This window comes from Dermacentor andersoni, chromosome 1, assembly GCF_023375885.2.
Source record: "Dermacentor andersoni chromosome 1, qqDerAnde1_hic_scaffold, whole genome shotgun sequence".
Classification (NCBI taxonomy): domain Eukaryota; kingdom Metazoa; phylum Arthropoda; class Arachnida; order Ixodida; family Ixodidae; genus Dermacentor; species Dermacentor andersoni.
The window spans coordinates 16,241,295-16,255,000 of NC_092814.1; the positions used below are offsets into that span (position 1 = coordinate 16,241,295).

Genomic DNA, 13,706 nt, shown 5'->3' on the forward strand with positions numbered 1-13,706 from the left:
ACCCTTAGACAGCATGAAATAACTGACAGATAATGGGTTGCATTTGTTTCGAGTGTTTGTAGCTCTTTTGATGCTAAGAACACGATTGTGTCATCTGCACACATGATTATTTCAAGGGAATCAGGAATATTTACTAAATTATTTACATAAATCAGAAAGAAAAGTGGCCCTAGAATCGATCCCTGTGGTACACCTTGTGCTAACATTTGTTTGGAAGAAAATATATTATTTACCTTAACTACTTGAAAACGATCTTTTAAGTAATACGCTGCTAGTTTTAATGCCGTCCCCCTTATACCATACTTGGACAATTTATTAGGTAATATTTCTTGATGAATGCAGTTAAAAGCCTTTTTAAAGTCTAGGAACAAACCAAGCATATATTTTCTGTTTTCAAAAGTTGTTATTATTTTATCTTTAATGAACATCAAAGCTTGCTCTGTTGACTTATTCTTATGAAAGCCATACTGACTCTTAGTATGTTGTGCTTATTGATGCATCATATTAGTCTACTGTGTATGATGCTTTCAAAAACCTGGGATATAGTGGGTAGGACTGACACCGGTTGGTAATTTGTAAGCATATCCCTTCTACCGTTTTTATAAATGGGTGTCACTCTTGCAATCTCTAAAGCTTGTGGAAAGATACGCGCGGTCAGGGTAAGCTTAATAATGTGTGCAAGAACATTACATAATAATGATGATATTGTCACGTGGTGGTGACGTTAAGAACACAGTGGCAATACTGCGAAAGGCAAAACTAGATTTTATTGGGCGAACCTGTGCCCACAAAACAGGCTACACTTATAGCGCAACGAAAGCGTCGAACACAGTCGGCGATCGTCGAAAATCTGATCAGCGAGGCAAGCGCGTCGGCTTTTATACAGCAGTCGTCGAATGTTCCAGACTAATCGTTCGGACCCGCGCGCCTTCCACAATGTTCTACACCATTCGCGTCACGCGATGAAATCAGATAACACAACGTTCGGCGACAACAGACAGCCGGGTAGAAGCATCGATAACTTTCCAGAAACTTCGGATACATGCAGGCGCGTCCCGCGCTGTGCGATTACATTTGTTAGGTGGCGAAACGTGGTCGCCCGATAAAGATAAGTACACGTGTCAATACCCCCCTCTTAAAAATCATCGACCCGATGCTGCATACAAACGAAAGTAATAAAGAAAAACACCTGTAGCAAAGAAAACAATAAAATAAGGAAGTTCGTCAGCGTCCGTGAAAGGGTTTCAGACGCACCACGTGGACCACTTCAGATCGTGCGCGGCGCCGCTGTGAATGCGAAATTCCGTCTGGCACGACCTCATAGTCCAGTGCGCCAATACGTTGAATGACCTTGTAGGGTCCGAAATAGCGGCGCAATAGTTTCTCACTCAGACCTCGTCGGCGTATCGGTGTCCGAACCCAAACACGGTCGCCGGGCTGGTACTCGACGAAGCGTCGTCGGAGGTTGTAGTGTCGGCTGTCGGTCCTCTGTTGGTTCTTGATCCGTAGGCGGGCGAGCTGTCGGGCTTCTTCGGCGCGCTGCAGATAGCTAGCGACGTCAACATTCTCTTCGTCAGTGACGTGGGGCAGCATGGCGTCGAGCGTCGTTGTCGGGTTCCTGACGTAAACCAGCTTAAACGGCGTGATCTGTGTTGTTTCTTGCACTGCCGTGTTGTAAGCGAAGGTTACATACGGCAGGACCGCGTCCCACGTCTTGTGCTCGACGTCGACGTACGTTGCTAGCATGTCGGCGAGGGTCTTGTTCAGGCGCTCCGTGAGACCATTCGTCTGCGGATGGTAGGCAGTAGTCCTCCTGTGGCTTGTCTGGCTATACTGCAGAATGGCCTGGGTGAGCTCTGCTGTAAAAGCCGTTCCTCTGTCGGTGATGAGGACTTCTGGAGCACCATGTCGCAGCAGGATGTTCTCGACGAAAAATTTCGCCACTTCGGCTGCGCTGCCTTTTGGTAGAGCTTTAGTTTCAGCAAAGTGGGTGAGATAGTCCGTCGCCACGACGATCCACTTATTCCCGGATGCTGACATCGGAAACGGCCCCAACAAATCCATCCCAATCTGCTGGAATGGTCGGCGAGGAGGTTCGATCGGCTGTAGTAATCCTGCTGGCCTTGTCGGTGGTGTCTTGCGTCGTTGACAGTCTCGGCATGTCTTGACGTAACGGGCGACGTCGGCGGTCAGACGCGGCCAGTAATACCTTTCCTGTATTCTCGACAGCGTCCGGGAGAACCCCAGGTGCCCAGCGGTTGGATCGTCGTGTAGGGCGTGCAGTATTTCCGGACGCAGCGCTGAGGGTACAACAAGAAGGTAGCTGGCGCGGACTGGTGAGAAGTTCTTCTTCACGAGCAGGTTGTTTTGTAGCGTGAACGAAGACAACCCGCGCCTAAATGCCCTAGGGACAACGTCGGTGTTCCCTTCCAAATACTCGACGAGGCCTTTTAGCTCCGGGTCCGCTCGTTGCTGTTTAGTGAAGTCTTCCGCGCTTATTATCCCAAGGAAGGCGTCGTCGTCCTCGTCGTCTTGCGGCGGGGGATCGATGGGGGCGCGTGATAAGCAGTCGGCGTCGGAGTGTTTTCTTCCGGACTTGTATATTACCGTGACGTCATATTCTTGTAGTCTGAGGCTCCACCGCGCCAGCCGTCCTGAAGGGTCCTTTAAGTTAGCTAGCCAACACTACGCGTGGTGGTCGCTGACGACTTTGAATGGCCTGCCATAGAGGTAAGGGCGGAATTTAGCTGTAGCCCAAATGATGGCGAGGCATTCCTTTTCAGTCGTAGAATAATTGCTTTCCGCTTTTGACAGCGACCGGCTAGCATACGATATCACCCGTTCAAGTCCTTCTTTCCTCTGAACTAGGACGGCACCAAGGCCTAGGCTACTGGCGTCAGTGTGGATATCGGTATCGGCGTCCTCGTCGAAGTGTGCAAGTACCGGCGGCGACTGCATGCGTCGTTTGAGTTCTTGAAATGCCTTGGCCTGCGGCGTTTCCCACTTGAACTGGACATCACGTTTGGTTAGATGTGTTAGCGGCTCCGCGATGCGTGAAAAGTCCTTGACAAAGCGCCTATAGTAGGCACACATGCCAAGGAATCTGCGTACTGCCTTCTTGTCGGTTGGCTGCGGGAACTTTGCGATGGCAGCTGTCTTCTGTGGGTCGGGGCGTACTCCTGATTTGCTGATGACGTGGCCTAGAAACAAAAGCTCATCGTAAGCGAATCGGCACTTTTCCGGCTTCAGAGTGAGCCCTGATGTCTTGATGGCCTCGAGTACTGTCGCAAGCCGCCTCAGATGATCGTCGAAATTTCCGGCGAAGACGACGACGTCATCCAAGTAAACGAGACAGGTCCGCCACTTCAATCCTGCTAAAACCGTGTCCATCACGCGCTGGAACGTTGCAGGCGCCGAGCACAGTCCGAATGGCATAACCTTGAAATCGTAGAGGCCGTCTGGGGTGATGAAGGCCGTCTTTTCGCGATTTCTTTCGTCGACTTCTATTTGCCAATAGCCAGACTTGAGGTCCATTGACGAGAAGTATTTAGCGTTGCAGAGCCGATCCAGTGCGTCGTCTATCCGTGGGAGGGGGTATACGTCCTTCTTCGTGATCTTGTTCAGACGACGATAATCGACGCAGAAACGCAGGGTTCCGTCCTTTTTTTTCACCAAGACTACAGGACATGCCCACGGGCTTTTGTTCGGCTGGATGATGTCGTCGCGCAGCATTTCGTCGACTTGGTGCCTTATAGCTTCGCGTTCTCGCGTCGAAACTCGGTATGGGCTCTGGCGGAGAGGTCGAGCGCCCTCTTCGGTTATTATGCGATGCTTTGCGACTGGGGTTCGTCGAATCCTTGATGACGTCGAAAAGCACTCTTTGTATCGTCGAAGTAGACTTCTGAGCTGTTGCTTAATCGCGGGGAGACTTGGATTTATGTCGAAGTCTGGCTCGGGAACTAAAGTCGTCGGGGTAGATGCGGCGGAATCCGAGAGGACAAACGCATTGCTGTTTTCCAGAATTTCCTCGATGTATGCGATCGTCGTGCCCTTGTTGATGTGCTTGAACTCCTGGCTGAAGTTTGTCAGCAACACTTTCGTGTTTCCTCCGTGCAGTCGAGCGATCCCTCTTGCGACGCAAATTTCACGGTCTAGCAGTAGACGTTGGTCACCTTCGATGACGCCTTCTACGTCAGCGGGTGTTTCGGTGCCGACCGAAATAACAATGCTGGAGCGAGGCGGGATGCTCACTTGATGTTCGAGCACACTCAAGGCGTGGTGACTACGAGGGCTCTCCGGCGGTATCGCATGATCTTCCGACAGCGTTATTGACTTCGACTTCAGGTCGATGACTGCGCCGTGTTGGTTGAGGAAGTCCATGCCGAGAATGACGTCTCGTGAACACTGTTGGAGGATAGCGAAGGTGACAGGGTAAGTCCGGTCGTGAATGGTAATTCTTGCCGTGCACATTCCTGTCGGCGTAATCAGGTGTCCTCCAGCGGTCGGAATTTGAGGGCCTTCCCATGCAGTCTTAACCTTCTTCAACTGGACGGCGATGTGTCCACTCATGACCGAGTAATCGGCGCCTGTGTCAACTAAGGCGGTGACTGCGTGGCCGTCTAGAAGCACGTCGAGGTCGGTGGTTCTTTGTCTTGCGTTGCAGTTGGGTCTTGGCGTCGGATAACGGCTGCGTCGTGTTGAACTGAAGCTGGTACGTCGCGTCGTCAAGTCGTCTTTCGTCGGTGTAGTCTTGGCTTCCTGACTTCCTCGGGACGGCGGCGTGTCGTTATTATGTCGTCGAGATGGTTTCTTCGGCGTCTTTGTCGGCGGCGGAGGATCTTCGTCAGTTCGACGAACAGCAACCGCACCTCCATAGGTTGCTGCCTTTAGTTTTCCGGATATGGGCTCGCTGACCGGCCCCGGGCTGGGCCAGTGTATGGTCGGCGCTGCGGTGACAGGTAGCGGCCTGGTGACGGCAAACGGGACGGTCGTCGAGGGCTCCACTGAGTGGCGGCGAGGTAGTCGGCGATATCCCGGGGGCGTTCACCTTGCTGCGGGCGCGGAGCGTTCACGGCGAAACCTCGCAGTCCCATCTCCAGGTATGGACATCGTCGGTAGACGTGACCCGCTTCTCCGCAGTGGTAGCAGAGCGGGCGGTGGTCAGGAGCGCGCCAAATTTCCGTCTTCCTCGCGTAGGTGCGCTGGACGACGGGTGGTCGTGCTGGCTGCGGCGGCGGCGGACGACGGAACTGCGGCGTGACAGGGCCCTGGCGCGGTCGCGGAGGGGGACCTTGACGGCGCGCGACGGCGGCGTAGGTCATCGCTTGCGGCTCAGGCTGCGGTGATTCAGGGGCTACTCCAAGTTGTTGTTGGAGCTCCTCACGCATGGCGTCGGCAATCGAAGCCACTTGAGGCTGTGATGATGGGAACAGCTTTTGTAGCTCCTCCCGCACGACAGCTCGGATAGTCTCGCGTAGGTCGTTGGTGGCCAGTGATTGAACCCCGGCGTAGTTTGTATAGTTCGCGCGGCGATCGAATTGCCGGTTCCGGATCTCGAGTGTCTTCTCAATGTTCGTCGCCTCACGAAGAAACTCTTCGACGGTCTTCGGTGGGCTTCTTACCATCCCGGCGACAAGTTCCTCCTTTACACCACGCATCAGTAAGCGGACTTTCTTCTCCTCGGCCATATCCGGGTCGGCGTGGCGGAACAAACGGCTCATTTCTTCCGTAAAGATGGCGACGTTCTCGTTTGGCAGCTGCACTCGGGCGTCCAGCATAGCTTCAGCCCTTTACTTGCGCACGACGCTTGTAAAGGTGCGTAGGAAGCCGGTACGGAACAGGTCCCACGTTGTCAAGGTCGATTCCCTGTTCTCAAACCAAGTTCTGGCGGTGTCTTCTAAGGCGAAGTAGACATGCCGCAGCTTCTCGTCGGAGTCCCAGTTGTTGAATGTTGCGATTCGTTCGTAGGTCTCCAGCCATGATTCCGGGTCTTCAGTCGCTGCTCCATGGAAGGTTGGGGGGTCCCGAGGTTGTTGTAGGATAACGGGGGACGCTGGGGCAGCCATTGGGGTTGTCTTGACCACGATCTTCTTTGTCGTCTCAGGTAGAAGTCCGTGCTCTGGGGGCAGTCCTTGCAGTCTGCGGCTAGCACGCTGGTCTTGGGCGATGTTGGTTCTGTCCTCGGGCTTCGGGCTTGGATCGCGGCTTTGCGGGGGCGTTCGGTACATGAACGCACAAGCACCTCCACCATATGTCACGTGGTGGTGACGTTAAGAACACAGTGGCAATACTGCGAAAGGCAAAACTAGATTTTATTGGGCGAACCTGTGCCCACAAAACAGGCTACACTCATAGCACAACGAAAGCGGCGAACACAGTCGGCGATCGTCGAAAATCTGATCAGCGAGGCAAGCGCGTCGGCTTTTATACAGCAGTCGTCGAATGTTCCAGACTAATCGTTCGGACCCGCGCGCCTTCCACAATGTTCTACACCATTCGCGTCACGCGATGAAATCAGATAACACAACGTTCGGCGACAATAGACAGCCGGGTAGAAGCATCGATAACTTTCCAGAAACTTCGGATACATGCAGGCGCGTCCCGCGCTGTGCGATTACATTTGTTAGGTGGCGAAACGTGGTCGCCCGATAAAGATAAGTACACGTGTCAATATACGAGTGCATTTAATTTCCATGGGACCTATGCCATCGATACCAGCTGCCACATTGTTCTTTAGTTTCTCAATAGTTTGTGCGATTTCTGCGAGGCAGTCGGTTTTAAGAAAGAGAATATTTTATCGGAACAATATCCACTGCAGAATTGATACACATATCTTCATTGCCAACTGGATATGCGACCGAGCTGATGAAGAAATCGTTCACACCGTCCGCCAAAGCCTGACCGCTTAGAATGAAACCATCTGAACTAGCTATGGTGAGTTCATTACGTTTTTGCTTGCTGTTGCCGGTCAGGGTGTTGACAACCTGCCAGACCTTTTTACGATTATCAAAAATGTTTTGGAAATATTCTCTTTTTGCTTCCTTCAGATCAGAATTCAGAATGTTTCTGTAGTTTTTATATTTGGCAAATAAGCCTGCATTTCGCATCTGAACGAATGTATGATACAGCGAGTTCTTTTCTTTGATTCATTTACGAAGTGCGGAATTCATCCAGAGCTTTCGGTACTTTTTGGTCTTACCGTTATCTATCTGCTGTAATGGGAAAGCTTCGTCATATTTTTCCTTTAATAACTGTGAAAATAGCTCGTAAGCTTTATCTGCATTTTTTTCGTTATAAACATTTATCCAATCAATTTTATCTACAATTTCAATGAATGTTTTTCTTGCGGCGTCATTCATACGTCCTTTCAGGGAGAATAAAAAGCTCTTTTAGGGATAGAAAGCTCTTTTAAGGAGAATAAACTACCTCCTTTACACAAATACATGGGCTTTAACAAAATTTATTCGCATCCTCACTGAGTGCTTTAAGTTTATCTGTTTTGCGCATTTCTTCTACTTCGAGTGGGCATATTGCATATCGTTCGCATAGTTGAATGGGCATTTGTAGCAGTAAAAAGTTCCTGCAGAATTTTATCGGATGTACAGCATAATTTTCCTTGCCGGTATTACCTTCTTCAATTTTACTCCGTGCTGACTCTTTCAAGCTCTAAGAACAATCTTCTAATGCATATTTTCCCGCAACCACTCTTAGGTTAGGGTGCAGTGATGGCTCGTAGAATTATCAATAAGCATAATGTGACACCTTTGCCGCTTCCAAACGTTTCAGTATGTGCTAACTCAATGCTGCCAAATTTTACTTGGCAGAATAAAAACAGCGAAGGGAGAGGACGTCGTCAAGGTTTGTTGGATTCAACCTCGTTCGATGACTAGACAAGATGTAGTCAAAGGTAAAACGGACGCCGACAAGAAACATTAAAAGAAACCAAGACGTTTCGGCTCCCATACGGGGGCCTTGTACACAATCGGATTGGGAGCTCTCATGGGAGCCAAACGTCTTGGTTTCTTTTCTTTTAATATTTTTGGGCGGCGTCCGTTTTGCCTTTGGCCATGAGCAATCCCGACCAGACGAGTTTTCGCCGAACTCTTGATTTCGTTAGACAGCACGTACTTGGGCGCTGAAAATGCCCTCTCGACGCTACCTGGTGTGGCCTGCACCGCAAGTGCTACTGTGGCAAGTGAATACAGGTTTGGGCGCAGCGACTTTTCTTTCTCCTAATAGTCCAGTACATTTAAATCCTTGCTTATTCTAGGCAGCTTCTCGAAGGCATCGAGTAGGCGGTGTACTTCTTCGACTTTGAGTGAACTGTCGCTAGCTGGTTGCAGGCAGTCCTCTCGTCTTTCCATAAGGAACGCCTCGAGTTCGTCCTCAGCTCGTAAGCTCCCAGAGGGAGATTCTGCTGCCGCTATTAATTGTACTTGATAGCCTCCAATGATCCCACGAAGCCGCCTCCATGTGGTCACCGGACGCTGTTTTGCTCGGCACCTTTCCTCGCTAGTTAACGTTACGTGGTAGCGATGATCTAGATAAATAGCTGTAAAGAAAAGGCCACAGCGTTGCAGACACTTGTCGCGCCTCTTCATGCCAATCGCCATATTGCTGGCAATCGAGGCGTCCATTTTAGAAACCTCTAAGCGACATTTAAGCCAGGTGCCGTAAAGATCAGCTATCGTGAGCTGCTCCTTTTGCACTTCAAATGTGCCTCTCTCAGCGGGAAACAGCGCAGCCAACGCGTTTTCGAAGCCCTCCCAGCCATCTTCTGTAAGATCGCTCACCTTCATGGCTAAAAAAGTCGTCGCCGGAGTTGTAGCAGCCGTTTAAGCATGGCGCTTCTCCACATCCACCGTGTCAGACTGTCCAAAATTGGCTTCTTCAATTTTTGCATGCGGAGGAGGGACATCACCGCTGGCGCACGCATTTTTTCACTATGTTGCGAACTTTTGTAACGAGGTCCTTCGCTGCTGAAAATTTCAGCGCGTCATGCACTGCAAGTTGCAGTGTGTGAACGGCGCATCTCATCCCTTGAAGCAGTGGTCCATCATTCGAAAATGTCAAGTTTCCTTCCAATTCGTTTAGGCAAGGCCTGTCGCTGAAATTCATATCGGACGTTTCCCACTCTTCATCCTCGGGCTGTGGCAGGTTCCCCACGTCTTCGTCTTCAGATGCTGGCTCTGCTAGAAGAGCTCTAAGCATATTCGCTGCATTGTCCGTCGTTACACTGTACACTTGGTCCAGAGCTACTCCATATTCAGAGAGCACACCAAGAACTTCACGCTTTAAGTATTCCGCGCTGTGCCGTTCTAAAAGCCCTTCCATAGCCAGTGTCTGCAGGGAGATCCTGTCATCTTCAATGAATTGTAGGTTGCTGCCAAGGATTTCTCGATCAAGGCGTGTAGCACTAGTCCATTTTTAGCTAAACAAGACGATTTTGAAGTGACTGTGAAATCAATTTTCTTGCTTTTTTTGCTTCTTGAGCCACTCGTAATCGAACACTCTCGGTGGTCACAGTCATTCTTTTCTTAAGCCCTGCAATATAGGGTGAATTTTTGCGAAACCCGGTGTCATCATTCATGCGAAATGGTCGACCGTTCGTAGTGACCAATTCGATGCAAACATTCATGACGGCTTCTCCGGTTATGTTTACGCTCTCACCCGCGTTCACCTGCAGTGCGTGCGGTAGTTTTGTCTGTTTCATTTCCTTGCCCTTCCGTAGTCGGAGAAAATGCTCACTGCGCTGACCCTTGAGAGGATTTGTTACACGACGGCTTCTCCAGGACTAGTGCTTGATATCCTGCGCTGTGATGTCGCTGCGCGTGACGTTCAAGGTTAGCAGGATGCTGTCCCGATAACCTACTCTGACAGTCTCCAACCTGATATATAGACTGTCCTTTCTCGACATCAAACCGGAAATGCTTGCGGACTGATGATGACCGAAGCGACCCATCTTCTGAAACAGCAGCGCCGGCTGCACACAAGAATACAGGAATTGTTAGTTACTCTACGACCACCTTCGTAGAAATACTTGTGTCTAAGATTCCAAATATTAGGTGCGCGAGCAAAAAAAAAAAATTGTTTTGCGGGGTCTAAAATAGGCGCGAGTCATGAGCAATGGATTCCGCTTATGGGGCCCCACAAGCAGCGTTAAAACAATTTTTTCTGGGTGTTCTTTCTTTACCTCACAAAAACAAAAGTATTTGAGCAGGTGCTCTCGTAATTTCTGCAGTTTCATTTCTTTTCTTGTTATGGTTAAACAATGGGCTGCAACAAGATCTACTAGCTCACTTAAAAATTGCGACATAGCGCAATAGTGTACTACGAAAAAAAGAGCGCAAATGCTTACGAGGGCCCTAGGACCCGAATGGAAGTCAGTGGGAGGTGACATTTGAAGAAACTGCTGCTTGAAGCGAAGAGTGCCCGACAAACGACGACTAAAAGCAGAACATGCTATCTTGCCTGATATCCCTTTCTCGCTGTTCACTCTAAAACATACTTTGGCAAAGAGTCATCGCTGCTTCCATTGAGATCTTAAGAAACCGGTTCGTTCTGCTATATAAGAAAGCCTATTTGAACAACGCACTTGAAATTTCTTGCTGTAAACATGGAGGCAAATGCAGCTTCCCTCCGAAAATTTCTAGATGGGGAGTGCGGGAAGGGGGGGGGGGGAGGTCTGCAAGTATTACGAGGTTCATTTTCAGTGTGAGTAATGGTACAACAATGACGTTAGATTAACAACAACGTAAATATTAAAATTAAAATGCAGAAAGGCAATAATTATCAAGGGCTTCATTTACAGTAATAATTAGTTATTAAAAGCTCAGCGAGGCGCGCATAAAGAACACGATTAAAACAAGCGATTGCAATTGGAGAGATCGGTTCAATCGCCCAAGAATAACCCAATAAAAGTCCAAAGGAATGCGAAAGGCGAGAATATATGGTGACACGAGCACATCGATAGTTCACTCACCCAGACAGGGTACGAAGATCCGATGCGGCGTCGGCGACGGCTCGGGTTCGGCAGCAGCCCTGAGGAGCGGCCTGGCTCCGGTGGCGATTCGGCCTTCGTTTAGGGCACGCGTGCCCACTGGAAAAAGAAACGGTTCAATTCGCTCACAAAACAGCGGGCACGTACAGCGGGCACGCACTTCTGCGCTGCATGACCGCCATTTTGCGGCTGAGAAAAATTAACAGACAAGTATGCTCTGTTTAGGTTGACTTAGCAGCAGGGAAGTGAGACGCAGCCAGAAGAAGCAACACCCAAGCTTCTATACTATAGGGGATCATATTGGGAGATAGAAAAGCTTAAGAATACACAAAACGATCTCGAGACTTCAGCCTTAGTGGGGGGTGAATTTGAGCCAGGGAAAGAAAAACTAGAGTACACGGCAAGTACACCTTCACTTGTAACTGGCGAGGGGTAACGTTGCCAACGGTGTCACCGTTCGTCCTCTAGTGGCGCACTCCTGGACACCCTTAGAGCGTGTGCGAGTAGCGATTCGGGTCTTTCAGGAGATACCCTCGACATAGCGTGACAAGGTCAGCCGAAACTGAGCTGCGAAGTGACCAAGAGAGGTGCTCGTTTCGTGCCCAGCATTCGCTGGTCGCAAGCCAAAGAATGGTTTGGAGTCAAAGGTTCACAAAGAAAAATAAGCTACTTACAGCAAAGAAACGATACAGAGAAATCTCACTTCACTAATAACATACACACAATGTTCTGCAAAACAATGCAACGCATACAACACACTTCATAGCGGCTACAATACTCAGAGAGATATTGCAACAATAGTGCAGTGCTACACGGGAGAGCTAAACATAAATAACACGATTTGCTCACCGCGCTCTGTCTCAGCCCGATGTGCGGAGGGTAACGATGTCGCCGTGCTTAGAACAGGCGGGCGCTCCCTGCTGGTCCGTGGCTACCGACAGTGGCGTTGGCCAAGGAGTCGAGCGGAAGCATTTCCTCGAAGTATTAAGGCCCAACCACTGGGATACGTCGGCACGCTTCGGCACGCGCCGACAAGCGAACGCGTCGCTTCGCGTCGGTTGGCGGGTGCGCAACCACTGGACGCGCGCCGACGCTCGCTCCTCGGCTGCGGCGCACTGTTGCTGGACTATTTAGTCTTCAACCGTCCAAGTCCGACCGAAAACAGCCTGCTGTAAACTGAGCTTTAAACAATGAGTTAGACATCTGTATGCTCTTTTAGATATGAAAAACACGTTTGATTAGTGCATGCACGCCTGCTGCAACAGTTTCTTTTTACCTTTGAAGTAACAATACTGCACAAAATATCGACATCAGCGCTCGCGTGTCGTCTGTCTACGAGATATCTTTGCGAACACTTGCACGACCATGCTATATCGCATCAAAAGATGTACGATTTCATTTTTAGTAGCTCACTGCGCAGATAACTGTCGAAGAATTTGGCGTGCAAAGTTTCACTGAAAAATCTGTGTTAGAAATATTGTCACGTAGTAGTGCCGGTGAAAAATGATGCAGAGTCAAAAGTGGGAGTTACAAATTTAACTCTTTATTAGGCGAACTTGTGCCCAGAACTTGTGCTCATCTGCGGGTCAAGCGCGTCGGCTTTCATATATCAGTCATATATATCATATATATCATATATCAGCGTATTCGCTTGTGCACGCGCGCCTTCCAGAAACTACGGCACAATTCAGCTGGCGTATGCAATCGCATTATACAAGGTTCGTCGACAACAGACAGCCGACAGAACCACCGATAACATTCGCGAAACTTCCGATACGTGCAGGCGCGTTCTGCGCCGACCGAGAACGTTTAACATTTGTTAGCCGGTGAAATACGGTCACCGGATATAGATACAAAAGTTTCCGTGTCAATATAATTATGCTTCCTGCTGCATGAATGAAACCTTAAGAAGTGGGTTCTCAGAAAATCAGCAGAAAGAATTGAAACGCCTGTAGCAATAAAAAAATGTAGACAACCGCTCAAGTTTACGTAATTTGTAGCTTGTCTCCTCTCGATTCTTGATTCTGTCAAATATTGCCCATGGAGCACCTCATTTATTATTCTAGGATATTCCGAAGCATCAACACCACATCGGGAGGCCTTCACATTGAGTGCATTGCTAGACAAATTTTCACTTTGTAAAGGCCGTGCTCTCTTTTAACTGGTTGCAGCCTGTCAAGTGTGTCTTTCTGGATATGAATGAAATGGCATTCGGTGAGAAGATACAAGCTTGAGAATCGGGGCTTTTCATAGGTGTCTTTCGTTGGCCTTTTCGAAGTCGTGCCATTGCAGCATTTATAGAATGTACGCGGGCAGCTCACTTGCATAATATGATATATATATATATATATATATATATATATATGATCCAGTGCTATATATATAAACAGGTTATTTCCACAATTTATACACCTCAAGTCACCACGTCACCACAAAAACATACCAGTTGATTGGTTTCAGCCTATGACGATGTTTTGACTAAGAAAGACATTCAATTTGTTCTCTGAGGCATGCAATCATTGCTGTGGCATATTGTTTTATTGCACAACACTGGATAGAGTAGCTAACCGTTTTTAAAACTCAGAAGAAATCATTAGCACAAGGCATATATGATCAGGCATACAGCATTTTATTGCACTTTCTGAATTCATGCCTTTTATTTAATTGCCCAAAAGCTACTGCACTCAACTAATGTACTAGTACATGC

At 49.0% G+C, this 13,706-nt stretch overlaps 1 protein-coding gene across 2 annotated transcripts in view; it reads right to left on the reverse strand.

Moving 5' to 3' along the window:
* Positions 1 to 13,706, reverse strand: part of LOC126545898 (uncharacterized) — a 363,767-nt gene that overhangs the window by 62,630 nt on the left and 287,431 nt on the right. The window contains exon 12 of one of the 2 annotated variants that reach the window (XR_008608401.2): positions 10,982 to 11,098. The exons of the other annotated variant lie outside the window; for it this stretch is intronic. The gene's annotated coding sequence lies outside the window, so the exon portion shown is untranslated. The remainder of the gene's footprint in view (positions 1 to 10,981; positions 11,099 to 13,706) is intronic. 2 annotated transcript variants of the gene reach the window in all.